This window comes from Rhagoletis zephyria, unplaced genomic scaffold (assembly GCF_001687245.7).
Source record: "Rhagoletis zephyria isolate East Lansing unplaced genomic scaffold, Rhagoletis_zephyria_1.1 Rzeph_scaffold_04577, whole genome shotgun sequence".
Lineage (NCBI taxonomy): Eukaryota > Metazoa > Arthropoda > Insecta > Diptera > Tephritidae > Rhagoletis > Rhagoletis zephyria.
The window spans coordinates 34,651-49,476 of NW_016161660.1; the positions used below are offsets into that span (position 1 = coordinate 34,651).

Here is a 14,826-nt window from a genome sequence, read left to right on the forward strand (position 1 = left end):
GACATACCTTAAATGAACTGGCAGAAAGGCACACCTCACATTTATGTAATATAAGCGTCAGACCAGAGCCAGTAATGAACTGTATGACAGTTGAACCAGCGGGTAAGAGAACCTCTTTGTCTGCAGTCAATACCATTCTCAGTGCGCATATCCTATTATTATCTTCGGGGTTATGATGGGTCACTGTCATAGTTACCGCAATGTAGAGAAAATCAGGAGTGTAGAGCATTATCACTGTCGGTGCGCCGTATTGGCGAGGTCCCGTCGATGTTCGTTTCATCACTACTTTCGTGAGCGTCTATACGGCTTGAACTCAGTACGGCTAGAATCGATGATTTTTTTCCTTCATCAGAACGCAAATTGGTTTAATTCTAGGGAAAGGAAGAATACACGGAGCACCTATTACAGCATCACAAAGGGCATATTGCAGCCTACGTCTTTACATATATATGTTAGCGGCCAAACCCGGTTTTCGAACAAAGTATTTTGCCTAAGCTAAGCTAGTTCTACGTACATTATATACGATAAACCGATAAAGCATGGGTCAAACTGGTCTGGCCTAAGCCCGATAGGATAAACCAGTTAAGTCTAGGCTGAACGCGGAAGCAATTGGACGCAAAAATACTATGGACTGCGTAGCCAGAGCTGGACAGATATTTTTTGAAGTTTAAATATTCACCATTCATATCGGTCTTAGGCCAGACAAGTTTGACCCAGGCTTGACTGGTGTATCCTATCGCATGTAGGCACAACTAGTTTAGACTAGGCAAAATTAGTGTGTATCGGGTTTGAGCGGTAACTTATATACATATGTAACAAGGCTTGCCCCCTGTCTATGTAGGCACAGAGTAATTTGGCGATGACGAATTCATTTATCTAATGCGCCAATGCCAAATACTTTCTAAACACAAATTATTTTTAAACTTGCCATCTTTGAAACTCATTCAACTAGAATTCCATATCACCACAAAGGATTTGTATAAGTAAGTAGAATTTGCAGAAAACTAAAGCAGACAGCTCAACAAGTGAAAGGCTTCTCTTATTGCCACAAGAGGAAATAAACAATTGCCACCACTTTGGTACTTGACATACTTGGACGCCTTAATTAAAACCACTTTTTTTCCAACACAATACGAGTGCGAGTATGTGCTGAAATCTCACATCACCAAGTGCTAAATAGAAGCAATGCGCATGCAGACAGCCACACATGGACTCATACATACATATGTACTATGTACATATGTATGTTTGTATACCCATACGTTGAGTTTGTTCCTCATTGCTACTGGATCGCGCAAAAAACGCGCTGATCAAGAGAAATTCCTACTCGTCGTGAAGAGCATTTGGTAATACAACACTTTCACTTTGACGGCAACTTTGAACGTTCCACTTCTAGACACGATCTTGAACGTCAAGACAAGTATAGTCTAGCATATGAATTATTGCAATTATATATGAATGTGTGCAGATATTTAAATACGTACTATGTATATTGTTGAATGTTAATACCTGCTGTAAAGAAAAACAAACGGGCATTTGCGGTAGCGAATCTAATAAATAAATATACCAAAAGAAAAAAAAAACAAAAAGTGAGAAATAAAATGCGAAATGCTGTGTAGCAAAACCCGCCTGAAGCAAATGTAAGTGGATATCGAGTTAAGCAGTTACTTGGCGCAATTAGACTCGTCTGCTTTACAACTGCGATATCGCCAAAGCATCCCAATAGGCAATTTACTGTTTCCAGCCACCAGAGAATTATGGCATAAGTCTCGGATTAGTTGGATATTTTTCATTCCTCTTACGAGTAGTCATTAAAGCTCGACATCGGCAATGAAGGTGCTCTATTGGCTCCTATTAAATCTATTTTAAAGAATTTACAACGAGTTACAAACATTATTGTTGGGTCTGCCCAGCTTCTGACGTTGGAGCCAACCGGACAATGCCCAATAAGAACCTTAACGCTAGGTCTTGAAATTGCTAACAGGTCATGTAATCATTTGAGGTTGTAAGTATACGGGCCACATGAGTTCGGCTATTTGGCAGGAAGACAACATGTGACAGTGATGACCGGTTTGCTCAACTGTGTAAGTACTAAATCAGTCTTAAAGAGTTGTGCCGAGTACAAGCACTCATTGCCCTCCTCGTATCGTCACACCCCGCAATCTATCTAGTTTTTGATGATTTTTCCAGCTCCATAAGGCATTCCCACCAGACTTGGGAAACATTGGTTTGGATTATTGATAGACCCAAAAGCCAAAGATGTTCAGGCATGCTTGCACTTTGTATTTGAAGCCCACAGAAGGAATAAGAAAAGATGAAATCTAAATTTTCCAGAATCTAATGAATTATCACCATAACGGCGCTGCTACCTACCCTCCCATCCTCTAGTTTGGTTCGAGTTTTGATGAGTTAGTAGTGGTAAGCCATAAATTTGATGAAATTACCCCACCTCAATTCCCCAATTCTCAAAACCTTTCCGATTCATATTTCGTCTTACGTTGCTCTCTTTCCACGATTGAGAGAATACAAAGGTTGCGCCGATCTCGGACCGCTATTCCTCTCTTAACGAATTTGACAGAATCATTGTTTGCATGACGTCATACTTGTGCAACTTGTTTACGTTTTCTTTGCAACATTTTTTCTTCTTCTTCCATTCTTGCTCACGTTTTGGCATTTCTCTCTCGCAATTGCACCAGTGTGACGTCACACAAAAAGATATTCTCAAAAATCCTCTTGATCGGCGCAATCTTGTATTCTATCATTCTTGGCTATAGACGGTACGTGGCATTGTGTCTCTACTTACCCAGAGTGGCTAGAACTTTTAACTGGATTCGGAAGAGTCTAGTCTGATGTTCTGGTCCTGTTGTAGCCCCGTACATAACCCGAAAGGCACCATTTCCCTACACACGTTTTTAGCTAAATTTGGAGGACCCAGCTTGTTCATTATATATTTTCGATTTCGGGCTTTAACGAGCAAAAATTTAAGCAACTTACATTTACCCTGAATAACAACAACTGTCGCCATTCACTTTGAACAACGTACAAATACCACAAACAAGATTACTTACGTAGGAGTTCGCCTGGATAGGCGACTTACTTGGCGACACCACATAGAGGCTAAAGGGACTCATATTAAGTTGAATGCCAGTTCTCTACATTGTCCTATTAACTCTCGTTTACCCCAGAGTCTGAAGTATAAAGTGATTATATACAGCAATGTTCTAAAACCGATGTGAGTTATGGGGCAACGCGACCAGTAGCAACATCGAAATCCATCATTGGAGTCCCGTGGTATATCCGAAGCGGGAGCACGTACCGAAAGAGAGCAAGAATGATAGAATACAAGATTGCGCCGATCAGAGAGGAGTTTTGAGAATATCATTTGTGTGACGTCACACTGGTGCAATTTCGAGAGAGAAATGCCAAAACGTGAGCAAGAATGGAAGAAGAAGAAAAAATGTTGCAAAGAAAACGTAAACAAGTTGCACAAGTGTGACGTCATGCAAACAACGATTCTGTCAAATTCCTTAAGAAAGGAATAGCGGTCCGAGATCGGCGCAACCTTTGTATTCTCTCAATCGTGGTCTATAGCGAACCCGCGGACAGAAAACGAAGGACTGCGATGAACGCCACTGGTGGTGGGGAAAGACAATGACAATGAAAAAAAAAGACAAAGGCAAAGACGCAGTCAAAGACGACGACAAAGGCAAAGAAAAACACAGAAGTCATAGACAAAGATAGAGATAGATATAGAGATAAAGCTAAAGTCAAAGACAATGATAAAGATAACAGTAAATATAAAGACTAACGCGAAGACAACAATACATTTAAAGATGGCGGTTAAAGTTAGGATTAAGATTTATATTAAGGTTAAGATTAAGAGTAAGACTAAATTTCACTTCTTCCGCACTTAGAGAGGGACTACATGCACTCAGTTATTTGCTTTCCAGCAAAAAAATTTGTGTATTTTTTCTGAAGTTTCATTCCACAGAGCATCGTTTGACACCAAAAAAGTCGTAGTTACCCAATCCTAACTACGCACTCGATCATAAATGAAGAGCACCCAATTCAACTTACCATACGTGACACCGAGTAGCAGTGCCAGCAACAGGCAGCGGGGTGTGAAGGATGCTGTAAGGCGGAAGAGCGGAGCTACTCGTTGCGTTTGCGCTGCTGCAAAATACAGCCGCGTCGTTCTCCTGCTACGCTGGTCTGTAACACTCTCTCTACGTTGCTGCTGGGCACTTTCAGATTGCCCCTTTCGTGTTGTCATAATCATTGTTGTTGCAGATAGTGTCTTTGCTGCTGACGCCCCTTGCAGTGATGTCCAACTGCCGCAGCGGCTACTGCTGCCACTTGAAATTCGCATTCCGAGTGCTTTGATTGCGCTTCTTTGCTTAAAATGAACTATATACTTTTTGCTGTTCTGGTAATTTGTTAAACGATTTTTTGTTTTTGTCGTTTACTACTAGCAGTGCAGTGCTCGTTGTTGAGCTGCTACGCGTACACTGCTGTTATTCCTAATTTGTTTAATGCAAATCAATTCCAACGCGTTGACTGAACTGAGCTGAGCAAATGAGCATACAAAGAAGGCATTGCGCCGATAACAGTCTTATGAAAGCAATAGCAAAAAATCTTTTAAAGACCCTCGTTAAATACGTACATATGTATGTACTTTAGCGAGAAAATATGTTTGCAAAATACATTAATAAAAGTTATTTATGCGCGACGCATGGACTTGTTGGAAATTCAATATTTATTTTATTTGCTTCTCTATTTTTAACTACTAAATTCGATACATATTTGCATTGAGGCACTGCAAACAGGTTTGTTTTATTGTTGTTCTCTTTGTTTCAGACTTTCGTCGTGTAGTTATTGCTGTTGCTTCTTAACTTGGTTTTAAAACCTATTTTGCCTCGCACGACAGCAAAAATGGGCAGCGAGTTCGTTAAATTATGGACTTAGTTCATCGAAAACAGTAGCACACTTCTCAACACTTTTAGAATATGGAATTATTTTTCTCTCATAATTATAATTTTATTAATAAAACCACACAAATTCCAATGAAATTAATTTTTCTTATTCGTTAATCTCGCTCGTCGTTGTTGAGTTGAAAATTTTCGTAGTAGGTAGATAGGTAATTTCTTTTTCATTTATTAAATTTACACCTTTCCGTTTGCAGCCATCTCATTCGCACTGGCTCAAAACCACTATGCAGCCATTTCGTGCCGTACGTTTGCTCACTGTCATTGCACGAAAAACAACAATAACAATAGCAACACTCACTACACAATGGCACTCTCCCAACACACACCACAACGGCACACACACACACGAACGCGCACTAACCGACAGCAACGAATTCACACAACCGTTGTTTCCTCGAGCACTTTTTCCACAACGTCCGGCTGGTCTGAGAATCAAAACGTAACTGAAGTTACAGGTTGTTGAGGTGCTGCCTTAAGCCGCGTTGCGCTAAGCCCACTACACGTCTGTAGGTTCCCAACAAACACCACCGATATGGCGTTCACATTCTGCCAGACGGAAATGAGATGACGCTAAAGTGTTATTGTTAACAAATGTTGGTTGTTAGTAAGCTACTAGACAAGTTAGTGTGGGACTAACTGCGAGCAACGTTGCTTAGAAACGGTAAGCCGGCAAGTGAGTAGCTATGTATGTATGTATGAGGAGAATAGGTAAAATCGATTGTGCGCGAATCGGGCTGGAAGAAACGAGAAAACGAGTGAGTAAGGCACAGGTAAGTAGCAGCATGGACAGGTATACATACAACTAGTAAAGTGGTTAATTGTCAGGTAATGCCAGATACATACATACTTATGTAAACAGTTAGAAGAGGGTTGTTGTCTTCGCTAACGTTGCTTGATCGATTGCGCGCCAAAGGTAGTCGGTGTGATTGCGACATTGCTGGTTTACCGGTGGTAGGCGGATGTAAAGTGGTGGCGAAATTTTAGTTTCATAACAAAATACTCGTATTTATTTTAGAGAAACTGGATTGATTCCATAAATGTATAGACTGATTTATCACTTGAAGCCAGCATAATATATTCAATTAGATACAGTCGAAACCGGTTAACAGAGGTTTTTAATTAACAGAACTTTGGTTAAGTGCAATAGTAGCCAACTAAGCGAACCGAGAGATTGCAGCTATCCGAATTTTGTTCGCTCAATTTCACAATTCGAACTAAGTCAGCTTGTTCGAATGATACCGCTTCGGCAGCCTTCTGACCCAGAAGTGATTCCGAAAGTTGCCCCGTTTTGTAGTCTTGCAGTAAGCCACGTAAAATTGCCTGATGTTTGCAAAACACTCAGGATTATAATTACTTTTATACACAAGAGTGCTCAATTGAGGCATTTAAAAATAAGTTTTCCTCGTCTTTGACGACTGTTGGTCCACATTCTTCATATACATATAAATATTGAAGAATTTTAGAGTAGTACCGTAGCGGTTTTGAGTCATAGCAGTGAATAAAGAAAACCGTTTTGGTAGGCGAGTTCAATTTCGGGAAAACATTTTTGATAAACCAATTTTAAGGCGGCTACGGTTTGCAGGTCTAAAATATTTTGCATTTGGTACAACTATTTATGTACCTATGATTGTCTTTAATACAACGTTTACAACGGTTACCTGTGAATATTAAAAATACAACAAACTTAGGTTGATGTGGCAGTCGGTTCAATTTACCAACTCACTTAGACCTTTTGAAGGTCCATTGTATACAACAAACTTACAATAATGCAAAACTATGTTAATGCATAAATTCTTCCGACTCCGTACTTCAAGGTAATAAAGTAGAGTTTTCAGCATAATTAACATGTTAATCAAGTTGTTTAATGTTCCTGCAAATTTATGGTATGTATATAATGGTTAAGCTGCTAAACATTGCGTTAGCCTTATCGACCCTACACAATTTCCGCAAATATATAAAAGCCACAGCCCACGCTTTAACCTCCAGTCAAATTTTCAGCACGCTTACATGCTACAACAATGTTAATTTTTTACGCAATCGTGCTTTTAAATTTTTTTGCGAAGCTCATATCCGGCGCTCCATACCAAAACTCTACAGTAAAAGTGATTGCTCACAAGAGAGACTTGATCGATTTGTCTCGGTTTGGCGAACGCCTTTTCGGCTATCCTGATGTGGAGGCCGGTGAAAAACTCTCAAAGCTCAATGCAAACTCAACGGAGAATCCTGAAGAATTTGGACCATATCTAGAAGGCGATCTACTTGTGCCGCATGACNACCTTCTTTTAAGCGATGTTCTCCAACGTTAACTGCCATGGCACTTCGGCGTTAACGCTAGCCGTTAGAAAATGCTTATGTTTAGGTATGCCAGTAAGATGGCTATTGCACCAAGGAACTGTTTTTAATTTCCTGTGCAATTGTGTTTGAGGGATTGATTCTTTCGCCGATTGTAGTAAAATTTTCTGGAGTTGCTTATGTTTAGACTGACAGGTCTGATTGACTCATAGTGAGTACATCTACTTTCGAGTAGTGACCAATTTGCACGATTGACTTGGAATTTGGGTTTAATGATTATTTGCGAGTGATTTCCGCTCGGAAATAAGGAAATGCCAATCGGATAGTGGTCGCTTCCGTTTAAGTCATCTGAAGTCTTCCATTCCGCATGCGCGGCGAGATCGGGAGAACAGAAAGTCAAATCGAGGTGAGTGAAGATGTTGTGTGTAGAAAGGTGAGTGGATTGGTTGATGAAGCTTGCTAGCATGTTCCCTTTCGGTTATTTGTATGTGAGCCCCCGTTTTGGTGCCAGCTATTAAAGTCACCTGTAATAATGTGTGATGGCCCTTGCCCACTTTATCTCAAGTGGTCGATAGTCGTAAATCTATCCTACTTTGAAGGCCGTTAGAAAGACTTTTAACTCAATGAACCATCCAGCTGTTTACTGGCTAAGCGCTATCGGACAAACTTACCGATCTCAGCCTTGTCAGACAAACTATTCTAACCCAAACCTGCTTATTTTTGTCTTAACTCCATAGCTTAACATATGACACAAAAATGGCGCACTTGAGCCAGGAAAATCTAGAGAAGTTCTCGTACGGAGTATTCAAATATCAAGCCAAGAAAAACTCATTCGATTGCCAAGTCTGCAAATATTAAAGCGACTGAACTTTATTAATGTTTCAATAGTAGTAATAGATCAAATCAGGACGGAGCCATGGGTGACGAGATCATGATATCGAAATTGACTCTAAAAGTATTCAAAGGAAGCCTACATGTACATAAATACATTACAAACACCAGAGATATGGGATGGCATTGACTATGAAAAATTATAAAGAATAATTTCTGAACAAATGATGTCAATATATTTGATATGCATTTCCCAGGACATTCGCTGGAGCTTGATCTGATGACTCCGGCTCCTCGGAACACAGGTTCCCTAGAGCTAAAAATCATAGCAGATCTGGCTCCATTTCCCGGACAAGGTACAGTGGGCGGTAGTCTTTTGAACGTTTCAAATCAGCAGGTGTTTACGGGATTTCTCCAGCACTATTGCAAAGAAGTATTGAGGACATCACTGATCCCCTGACCTGAGCATTTAGAGCTAATAATTTCTGGAAATACATACCCTACGCTTGGAGGAAGGTGTCCCTGTCGAATCATACAGAGCTATTAGCCTAACTTCCTACACTGTGAAAATTTTAGACAGCTTGTTAGTGTTCGATAGTAGGAAGAAACTGAGTGCTTCCACTCAATGATAAAACAATCGATTCGGCCTTATAGTATCTAGTTAGGAGATTGTTCTGTGTACTTTCTTGAACATCGATGAGGCTTTCGATAATACCTGCTTATGGTTCTACCACGAGGACATTTCCCCAAAGAGGCTTGTACCAAACTACTCTTAGACGCTATGCTTCGTCCGTGATCATGAGCGGTTTTCCGCTGGGATGGGTGCTTTCTCCCTTGTTTCGGCCACTTGTGGCCGGTGGCCTCTCAATCAGACTACATAAGTATTTTAACGATGCCGTGGGTTGCCCGAATGACCTAGCATTTATAGTTACAGGAGCTGTAGACAGGTACTGTCTCGGACGTAACAAGTGCAGCACTTTGCGTGGTCTCAAACTTATGTGGTAATGATGGCCTCAACATAAATCCCCAGAAGGATGTTCTTGTACCGTTTACAGCAAGGTATAAACCAAAACTTGGTTAGGTCACTTTTGGAGGGACAGTGCTTGAATACTCGGATGAGCTCAAATATCTTGAGATACGCTAGATAAAAGACTCTATTCGTCAGGAAGCTGTTGCTAAAGCCACACGGGCCTTGTGAGTCTGCATGGAGTTCGAACTCAAGGCTGATAGAATGGCTCTGCCATATAATCCGTCCGATTGTGTCCTATGCATCCGTCATTGAATCAATAAGAACTTGCTCAACTGCGGGTCTAGAGTCCACTGTAGGATGAACTCCTCTCTGGACAGAAAAGTTCAAGTAAAAATCTTCGGTAGCGAAGGTTGGACAAATGGGCTGCCTGCCCTTAATCCCAGTTACGTACACTGGTACACAGACGGGCCAAGGATGGAGGACATGGGATAGATTGCAAACGGTGAGCCAGATTGAAGTGTTAGCAATCTCAAACTACGCAAAATTAAATCTTGAAAAGGGTTTGTAGGACGCCTTTCCAGCTTTCTTTCCAGAGAGCCAAGCAGCCATCCGCGCCCTTTCAAACGAGATGATGAAATCCAAACTGCTCTGACACGCTACAAAATTTGGCAGCGAAAAATACGGCAACATTGTGCTGGGTACCAGGCCATTTTGGGATCGAAGGCAAGGAGATCGCTGACGAGTTGATAGGAGAAACTGCCTTTTTGGGACACGAATCTTACTGTAGTCTCAGTTAGTCCTCCTCGAAATCCATAATTGCTTAGTGGGTAAACTCGGAACGCAGTAAATACTGGGAAGGAGAAAAAAAAGATGTTTAAGGTTGCAGTGCTTCTTGTTCTTTCACATCCCAGCACAAACTAACTAACTATATATAGGACACGTATTGAGTATCTGGAATATTTCAGAACCAACTAGCATACATTTTCTTTCTATTTTCAGAAACAAACTAAGGAGGCACAACTGATGGGCCAACGCATCGGCTTCTCCGTAAGTGATGTAGCTAAATTAAATGCAATGTACAATTGTAGAATAAACTAAAAAAAAAAATATTAGACAACTTCTTTTTTAAGAAAATATGCATTTATTACATCACTAACACTACAATGAATAATTTCAAATAAACGAATTTAACAGCACAATCTCATTTACAAATCTTTGGTTTTTTTCTTAAATTTTCTTCAAAAATCAACTGCTGGATTTCATTACTTTTTTCTCTACAAAAATAGATATGACGTATATGTATGTAAGTATTTCATAGTAGTTAAGCTCCACTAATGTTGCGTTATATTCTTGTGTTTGCCAAAGAAGACATTATCCTTCGTGGTGAGCAGCTCATTGCAGAGTGACGAATAACGGCGTATGGCCATAAACGAATCGGGATCTTTCAAGCGATGTGGGAATACGGAAAGTATTATTAAATTAATAATAAAATTGTATTGTACATAGATAAGTTTATGTGTTTAAGGTGTTAGTGTAACAACATTATGCAATTATGTACATTAGGGTGGTGCAAAATTTATTTTCGTTTACTTTAGTATAACCAATGCTGTCTTGAATGTGAATTTTTGGCTCAAAATTTTATACTCAATAGCGATAAGTCTATGTTTTTAGTTTTCCAACATCTTATTGAGGGTTAGAATTTTTTAAGGATTTTTTTTTGTATTGTTTGAATCCAAACTACCCTACATATTATTTCCTGGAAAATCACTGCCCAAACCCTCTTACTTTCCGATTTCAGAGCCAGATCAAGATGTCACGCAACCCATACGGAGGATTAGTCAGGCCAAGCTCCTCCAATGATGTATTCTGACACCAAATACTAGTTCCTCTCAAAAAAGTGGAATCAACAAGGAGGTTTGAAACGCACAGGCCGAGTGTCCTATTCCCGCTTGTAGTAAAGTGTTTATGATTGATAGGGAAGGCAAACGAGGTCAGCATGAAGGCTTGCGGTAGGGCAAAAGGACTTCAACAAAGAACACATACATATACCTCTAAAGCCATCCACAAAATCCAACGTAGTGATCGTGCTCTTGTTACCTCACAGATCAGTGAGGACTAGAAGAACTGTTTGTAGGTGTAGAGGGATATTTTACAAACGAAGTTAATAATTCTCGATTCCGATGTCAGATTGTGTGAAGAGGCACACATCACTAGGCGTCAACAAGCAGTGGAGGAAGCCCCAGCAATAGCGCTTAAAACGCCTAAAACACGCAGAGTCCTTTGCTGTAATAGAAAAACATCGGAAGATCATAGACACCAAGAGTGCAAAAAAATGCAGAAGGCAGGAACCATAGGCACCGATGAAAGTGAGACCAACACGAAATGACAAAAGTACCGCTTCAATTAAAGCAAGATAACTCAGATCCTCCCTCATTATGTAGATACAGACGTTGACTGGTTACATGGAAAGCCAGTTACCCATGACCATAGTAAATCCTTGGAGCTGTACAATACTACTATCGACACATAGCCAAAGTCCAGTCACAAGTACGTCTGCAAGTTAATGAAGCACGAGATATACCAACGCGACACGAGACGCCAGATTCATTACCGGTAACACCTTCGGACCTAGCGGAAAACTCGGAAATGCTCCAAGTGTTTGACCGTGTTAGGTAGTTTCACGCACGGTTCTAGAGCAGCGACAACAAGACTAACTACACTAACACTAAAACTCTAGCCAACTAACCGGTTTTCGTGGAAACTGAAAAGCCACCCATCCATTCCAAATCATCTTTTTATTTTAAAACTAACAAACTTTTAGTGCGTAGGAAGTACACAGTTTGTTGTTGTAGCGGCCCTCGCCTAATCGGCTAGTCTATCCATCATTTATCTTCTTGTATTGGCACTACTAAGCTCTACCAAAATCGGCTAGGTGAAGAAATGGTTGGTCGTGGGATACACATACGTTTGGCACGCCGGGGAGAGTTTGGGTGGTGAAGACATTCACTAGGCCAGAATTTAATAGTTTCACGGTGAATGTCGTTGATGGTTTGCCGGTATAACGTCGCGTCTAGTGGTTGTGTGATGTAGATGTGAATCCAGTACGTGCGTTTGTAGATATGCTTTCCTAAATGCCTAGAAGGAGGCTCTGCTTCTAGCCAGTATCTATTTGATACCTCCGTGCAGCAGCAAACCGAGAAAAAATTGCTTACTGAACAAGAAATGTTGCTCCTTGACGGGGATCATTAAGATCTCGCTATGCAGGTTGCGATATCAAAAGGATAAACTTTGTTCTCCGCAGTGCGGCGTGCTGGCAAGTCTGAAGCTTCGTCCACTGCGTCCTACTAGTCTGTGGTAACCAAGTAGGTACGGCATAATTCAGAACCAGCCGTCCAGTTTTTTCATATGCTGCTAGAGAGATTTCTTTGTCTTTGCCGTAAGTGCTGCCGGCGAGCAATTTGATTACCCGTTTTGCGGTTCTGACAATTGCGGTTGCGTGTGAAAGATGGCAGGGAAGAGATATCCGTTAACCCCAAAATTAAGCTTTTCAAATCCAATGTCCTTTCTATACTGCTGTATGGAAGTTCCACCTAGAAAGTAACTACTGAAATAACCAGGCGCCTCAAAAATTTCTTAAACAAATGTCTTAGAACAATACTCTAAATGTTTAACCTACAATAATCTGAAATGAAAAGTTGCTCAGAAAAGCCTCTTGACATCTGGATACGGGGACAGACAGAAATGGAAGTAGATAGGCCATACTTTGCTCATAGAAACGGCAGTACTTCAATTGAAATTAAATCCCCTAATTGGCACAAGCTGATCTCCGGGCAGACCACACGAAACGTGGAGAAGAACAGTCGTGTAGGAGTCGAAGCAAATCGAGTTAAGCTGGAAGGAGCTCGATGTGATTACCGGAACGAGAACCAGATGCCACGCAGGTACTCTACGTCCTGCTTGCATTTAAAGGAAACGAAGAAGAAAGTGGTTTATTAAGATGAAAAGGATAAAATAAAGGTGGGAATGCATATTTAAATTCGCCCTATAAACTCCCTTAAGTTCGGGGAAACCCTAATGTGCCTAACCAAAGCCTTTTCCGGAAAATTGTTCATCCTACATGTCAAAAAATTGTTTCTTGAAATATTTGTTAATTTTGGAAAATTTATTATCATTTTAGATTCTATAACTTTTTTTAAATCAGTTTTTCCACATTGATTTAAAGTTGAGATTTTTAGGAATTTTCGAAAATATAACCTTTTACAAATTTTTTTTTGTAAATTTGTTTTATAAATAAATAATCCTCTGTATTTAAATAAATACCTATGTATGCATTTAATATACATAGCAAGAGTTAGATATCTAAAAAATATTTACGATAACTACTTCTGAGGGGCGGACAAGTGTCCATGAAATGAAATTTTTGTAATCAGATTTTACTTAAAACCCAAAGTTTGAAAGAAATTCGCAATTAAAGAACTATTATTTTTAAAAAGTTTTTTTTTTATACTAAAAAAAAAACAGAAATGCTGGTCTTGGTTTTTTCATGTTAAGGTAACGGATATGAAGATTCAAATCTTTAACTCACTTTATAAGTATACGATTCAAAATTTCCTTAAAAGTTAGAATTTAAAGCTTTTGCTATTTAGACAGGAATAACTTCTTGGTACAAATAACAATGTTCCGAAATTCAATTTGTGTTTATAAATACATATGTATGTATATGGGTCAAAGTGACTATTTTTGATTTGGATGAATTTTGGTCAGAACTTTTCTTTTATCATATAACAATGTTCTGCCAAAGGAGAACAAAAAAATTGTTTCGAATATTCAAAATTTCAAGATTTCCAGAATTTTTCAAGTTTATTTTTGTGAATATCACCAAAGCATTGTAGTAGTGTAAAAAATTACTCGTTTTAAAGGTGATATTTGGGAAGATATAACAAAATAAATTTAAAAATAACAATAACAATAACAAATTAACAAAATAAAAGATCCTGTAATTTTCGTGGGGTTTTTCTAAATATGAATTTGCAAGATTTGAAAAAAAAATTTTAAATTAATAATAAATTTAAATTAAATAAAAATTATTTGACGTAACTTCATAAAGTTCAAAAATGTATATCTTTAAAAAAATACCTTGCTGAAATTTTCAGGAACTTCTAAGAACAGTTGGAGGTATTGTATAGAAAAAAATTTTGCCAACTACTTAAATAAGGTTATGCTTTTACTTTTTTTCCAAATTCTGTAAGTTTTCTATTTTTTTATTTTTAACCAACTTTAAAAAAGGAGAAGGTTATCAAATCGTCGGAATATTTTTTAAGTTTTTTTTATGTATGTTACCGCATAACTTTGAACTACGGTAACCGACTGTGATAATTCTTTTTTCGCCGGAAAGGTAATACCTCAAGGGTGATCCCATACCAATTTTGTTTAGATAATAGTTTGTTTAATAGTTCCGATAATTGGATCATGAAAAAATTGTCGGGACACCTAAATTTGGATATGAGAATTGGATTAGGTTGTGTTTTTTGCTTAAAAATTACTTTAATTTTTTTTAATTTTTCATCAACTTCAAAACGAGACCCGGGTTTTCCAAGATTAATTTTTGAATATCTCAAAACCTATTATACTTGCAAAAATTGTTCTGGTCCCGTTAAATATGAATTTTCGAGCTTTAAAAAAATATATTGCAAACTTTTAATTAAAAATAAATTTAAGTTAAATAAAAATTGTTTAAAATAACCT

The 14,826-nt window shown here is 38.9% G+C and overlaps 1 protein-coding gene and 1 long non-coding RNA gene across 2 annotated transcripts in view; both read right to left on the reverse strand.

Moving 5' to 3' along the window:
* Positions 1 to 4,185, reverse strand: part of LOC108370919 (protein crumbs-like) — a 37,316-nt gene extending 33,131 nt beyond the window's left edge. Inside the window, exon 1 of the mRNA XM_017626354.1 lies at positions 4,078 to 4,185. The gene's annotated coding sequence lies outside the window, so the exon portion shown is untranslated. The remainder of the gene's footprint in view (positions 1 to 4,077) is intronic.
* Positions 4,186 to 4,252: 67 nt separating this feature from the next.
* LOC108370920 (uncharacterized) lies at positions 4,253 to 5,665 on the reverse strand. The gene is made up of 2 exons (XR_001848692.1): positions 5,287 to 5,665; positions 4,253 to 4,611 (listed from the first exon to the last, which is right to left on the reverse strand). It is a non-coding gene; the product is annotated as an uncharacterized LOC108370920 (long non-coding RNA).
* Between the last annotated feature and the right edge of the window lie 9,161 nt (positions 5,666 to 14,826).